This window comes from Setaria viridis, chromosome 9 (genome assembly GCF_005286985.2).
Source record: "Setaria viridis chromosome 9, Setaria_viridis_v4.0, whole genome shotgun sequence".
Classification (NCBI taxonomy): domain Eukaryota; kingdom Viridiplantae; phylum Streptophyta; class Magnoliopsida; order Poales; family Poaceae; genus Setaria; species Setaria viridis.
The window spans coordinates 21,892,947-21,898,419 of NC_048271.2; the positions used below are offsets into that span (position 1 = coordinate 21,892,947).

The 5,473-nt window shown below is 42.5% G+C and overlaps 1 long non-coding RNA gene across 1 annotated transcript; it reads left to right on the top strand.

Annotated features, from left to right (window-relative positions):
* Positions 1-2,071: 2,071 nt before the first annotated feature.
* On the top strand, positions 2,072-5,189 carry LOC117840319 (uncharacterized). The gene is made up of 3 exons (XR_011897132.1): positions 2,072-4,367; positions 4,456-4,648; positions 4,934-5,189. It is a non-coding gene; the product is annotated as an uncharacterized lncRNA (long non-coding RNA).
* Positions 5,190-5,473: the final 284 nt, after the last annotated feature.

Below are 5,473 nucleotides of genomic sequence, written 5' to 3' on the forward strand. Positions count from 1 at the left end.
GCGAGCTCACGTTCGCACTTCTCGTCGAGCATCTTGAGCACTTGTGGATAAAACTTGATACTGTTGCCATGCATCACGACTTTGTCCAGATCGGGGATGAAAGCCTTGCAGTCGAACTTGTCGAGGCAGTAAAGCATGGTGAGGAGCATGTATTCCAAGTGCATGAGACCGCAGCGAGAGCATGGCCAGAAACGCGAGTGTGCATGATCCCACGCTTGGCGGTCCTCATGGACGAGATGACAGCGAGCGCAAACAAAAGCGCCCGGCGGCAACGCGTGCTCCGACTCCGGTGCCATGGAGTCCGGCATGAACTCGAGGGACTCCGGCACCATCTCGGAGTCCAACAGGGAGGAGTCGTCCTTCGGTGCCACCTCCGACTCCGACGGGACGGAGTCCTGCAGCTCAATGAGAAGATCCGGAGCCACGGACTCTGGCGCGATGACCATCGAGTCTGGCGATAAGGAGGCCACAACGAGTGGCGATTCCGAGTCCAGGGCGAGCGGCAAGTCGGAGTCCATGGCGAGGACGTAGAGAGGCGCGGCGTCTCGGCCGAAAAGAGGCAACATGCGAGGAAGGAAGGCGAGGCGTGCGGTGTTAATTACATCGGGGAACGAAGCGTGCGGCGCGGCGCAATTACTCCGTGTGCGGCGTGGCGCAATTACGCAGGGGCAAAGAAGTCCAAGACCCACGCCTCGCCACACGGACGACTTCTAATCTGCTCTGGCTGACAGAGCGCAGGACGACTTCTAATATTAACCTAGAGGAGTACATGCGTATATCCATCAGTCCCTGCACCACCACAGCTCCTCGATCACCTCTCTCGGGTCTCACCTCACGTGTGAAAGCTCCGGGGGATAGAGAATACATCATCATAGGTGAGAAAGCTCCGGGGGATAGAGAATACATATCATCATCGTCGGTATCTACGTGGTAACATGGGGATCACTAGCAGAAAACCGGAGATTCCTGTCGGTTTTAAGAAAACCAACAGGAATCCTTGCGCAATCCCGTCGGATGGGGAAAACTGATAGGAAATCAGCTCCCGTGCATAGCTCTAGGGCTGGACGCCGGCTGGCTCGGTTTGGCTCGTTAGGATAACGAGCCAGCTCGGCTTGTCCTATTAACAAAACGAGCAAAAAGGCTAGCTCGGCTCGGCTCATTAACGGCTCGAGCCAGCTCGTTAGGCTCGGCTCAACTCGTTAACAGCTCGAGCCAGCTTGTTAGGCTCGCGAGCCAAATGTAAATTTGAGATTACCATATTAACATATATAAAATAAAAAAATATAGCAATTATAAAGTTCTAAGCGTCTAGAATTGACCGTCTATGAAACATGCGCAACACAAGCCATAATTATTGAGCAGTTGAGCCATGCTATGAGTTGCATGGCAATAATAACTCGTACCATGGTTGTTGAGTTGCCTCGTAGTCTTACAATTTAGCTTATGAGGTGGTTGTTTCACGAAACAACGATCTCTTTCTCTCTCCTCGCTCTCTCTCATCCACATCATCAAAATTCCTACGTGGTACTGCATGAGACGACTTATGAGGCCGTTGACGTGTAGTAATGTACCTAGTAGGCGGAACCATCTTGTCTAGAAGGATCCGCACCACCCCGCGGTCCACGTCATGCCTGCTGGGTGCTGGCTTGCGTGCGCCGAATCATATGAGCGAGCTATCTGCGTCTGGGAACGAAGCCTCGCAGCTATCACGAGTGGATCCTTTTTTTTCATTTCCTTTCTAGATCCTTTTCGTTTCTGGAAAATCTTCAAAACTTGCAAACACGAGTGTATTCTGGGGACTTTCACAACTCCGTAGTGGGATCGGAGAGTTGGGCGGCCATTTCTTCCGGCGAGAGAGCCGGCCAGGAAGGTGCATGCGGTCGTGGAGAGAAAGGGACGGAGCACCAGCAAGGACTGAGGCACGGGCCTGATCGTCGCTTCATCGCGGGCGCGCCCGTGTGGCCGGTAAAATACAAAGCCAAACGGCCGGTACGGTGGCATTACGTTGCTAATAACAAAGTCATTTACGGCGACCGCAGCTCCCGAGCCCTTCCGCGGCGGCTGCCCCGCTGCGCGCGATTCCTCTGCCTGGCGCATCGCCTGTGGGGGTGCAGGTCAGATATAGGCGCATGTGTGTGTACGGGGCGTGTCCCTGACCGATTTGTGTCATATGCGCTCAAATTTTGTCTGATTTTGGTTCATTAGTGGGTTAGTTGGATTCGATTTGTAGTCTGTTTAGTGTGTTGGGGGTCTGGTGCTTTTATGCTCGATTTCTGTTGTGTGTTGGGGTCTGCATCTTGAGACCAGCGTTAGGCCTGGATCTCTGTTCGATTTCTAGGATGGGCTGTTGTGGTGTTCGATTTTTAGGTACTGTTATGTTACTTGTGTTAGATTCTTCAGTAAACTAGGTCATGGTAACATCACCAGGGGAATGAAGAGTTATTTTTACCTCATCTATGTTGTGTGTGCAGAGTCCCTAATGGATGAAGCTACGAACCTGCCTCGGGATCTGAGTTGGAGAAGAAATGGAGAATCTGAGATTGGTGAGAAAAGTTGAGAAGCCAATCCTCCTCTTTCTTCATTGAGCTGCATTTTTGTGTTGCCGCAATAGATAGAATCTGGCCATTGTGCTCTATTGTTCCCACCAGCAATTTGATCGGATTGTGTTTTATTCTGGATTGTAGGTACTCCTGGTTGTTGAAACTGAGTGTACCTTGCTCTTCTTTTTTTATGCTAGGATAACATCACAAGGGTATTCCATTCTGCTTGAAATGCTACTCCATAAAGTTTTCCAAGGAATTATTTGCCATTGTCTAGTTTATTGTGAGAAACTATTTTCTCATAAATTTATACCATTTTTAGCTCCTATATGCATTTCACAAAGTTGTTTGTTCACCAAGGTTGTATTAAAATAGGCCCCCGAGAGATGTATTTAGCAGGTGCATCAATGAGTGCTATGTGGAAATTTGCATGATTTTTTTTTACTAAATTAGCTAGAGATGTTTGTGTGCTTTCCATTTTAGTGTATTTTTACATATAGTAGATTATACGTCTCTAAAGTGTTTGGTCCAGTAAAGTTACATAGTAGAATTGCGAGCTTGCTTATTTATGAAGATCAAGTAGTTAAGGATAATTTGTTTTTGCCTGATCAAATACACAGACCTTTCATCAATGATGACATTGTGTTTACTTAATTGCTATACAAAAAATTCACGTTTACTCTGCATGTTTGTTAGTGCGTATTTGCTGATATGTAATTTCTCTACAGTGATTTTAATGTGTTCATCATGTGGTTTTGCATTTCTTGATCTACATATGAAAGTTAGGCATTTTCTAAAAGAAGTGAGCTCTTTGCTAGAGTGCATGGTTATTTTGAGAGCTCTTTGCTAGAGTGCGTGCTAATCTGATTTCTGTAAATAAAGTTACAAATTTGTTTGTGATGATGTGTCTCTGCTCTGTGATTCTGATTGTTAATGGTTTTTATCTTCATATTTTCAAAGGTCTATTGTTTCACTGTTGCGAGCAACCTACCTCACTTCAAAGGTATGGTGTAACGGTTAAATTGTCTTACTGTAAATATCATATTCAGTGCTCCTTCTCTTTTCTTTTGTGCGTTGTGATTCCATGTTTTATATTTTATATATAACCATATTTTTATATGCCAGTTGACTATCATTATGCTCAATATTTTTTCTAAGGAAAAAATACTGATGGGGACTACCAAATTTGCATCCAAGTTAAGGCCTACGTAAATTGACCCTTAGGTATGATTTGGAAGTTGGGAGTCTCAACTTATCACTTTAGAGTTGGCACAGTTCAGTGTATCCTCTAATATTGTGCATGGTGCATCTTGTGCATCTTGCGAGTTCTAATCTGTTCCATTCAGCACTAACGATTTGAATAGCATGCTTGGCTTTCTCATAGAAATGCCACCCTCTACTTAAGAGTTATCTGCTCTTCTTTCATACATCTTTTCAATGATTGTATCATTACCTTCACCAGTTGCCTGCAGGAAATACAACACCCCTCGCACGTGTAGTATTTCAGTTTCATCAGGCCCAACACTTTTTCTTCACTTGTGTATTATGCAAAACAAACTGTGTAGATTCTTCCTTGTTTTCAGTTTAGAATGATGAAATTTATATTATCAATTTATATCTAGGGTCCATTATTGTGTCATTTGTTTTGCTAGAAGGTTAGTTTCCATTTGATTTTTTTTTCAAGTAGTAATATGAATATTACACAGTATCACTTCTGCAATTTCATTGTTGCATGGCTCAGGTTAGAATTTTTCATCACAATATGCAATTTCAATATTCGAAACATTGTCCGGTTCATGAGCAATGCCTACATGGAGCTCTGAATGTGTAAGTGACATTCGGATATATACCTGTTAAATACATTCTCTCATGACAAACATTGTAATGAGTTCTTGATATTTGCCTTGCATTTTAGGTTCTTGGGTATTTTGCAACCCCAACAACAAGAACCTTGGAACAGGCAAGAAAATCCTGGAAACGAGGAAGATGAAAGATATTTGCTGTGTCGACGTGTAGTGTTGATCAAGTAAAGAAAACATTAGTTGAAATCCAGAAATGCCATTCACTTTTGCCATAATGGATGGGCTTGGATGGTGCTATTGTTCAAAGTAAGAGTAAAGCTATAAATATTTTAATTTGATGGAATGGGATATATGAAACTGTCAATCACGTAATGCATGGGTCTCATGTGATGTCTATTTGTGGAATTATCAGATCTGATGAACACATGTTTGTCATTTGTAGCTTGTCCTCGTACTGATTTCTGAAATTATTTACCATTTCTAAATTAGCTCTTCCATACCAAATTAAAAGATCATTCAAGATAGTCATCAGAATTTTACAAGCTTACCATTGATCATATTCTGACTAACCACTTTTGTTTCAATTTTCAGGGAATCCAAGTATAAAGAATTATTTAATTCAAACTTTCTAGACTTCGGTGTGCTGTCATCATATGCTGGAAAATTTCATGAGGCAGTTTCGGAGCGGTGACATAGGCGGCAGCTAATCATGGATATCTGTGTCTAGCAGTGAATTTAATAGACAATATTTTTACTATTTTCTCGAGTGCTGAAGATTTTTTTTATCAATTTTGTTTGTATTATACCATCATAGGTATTTTGCGGTTTGTATGGATGATTAATAAATTACGTGAACCAGTTCATCTTGTATCGATAACTGAATACGAAAAAAATACAAATTACTACCCTCAAGTATCGCAGAAGTCTGGATAACCCACTAAACTATTTTTTTTTTCAATTTACTCCTTAAACTCTATTATTTACTCCCTCCATTTTTATTTATAAGGTATGGTATGACTGGAGATGATCTTCCAAATTACACTTTGATCGTTCATTTATCTTATCTTATATTATTTTTAGTTATAAACTTATAATTATTGTAGAGTATAGTAATTATGAACCCAACCATAT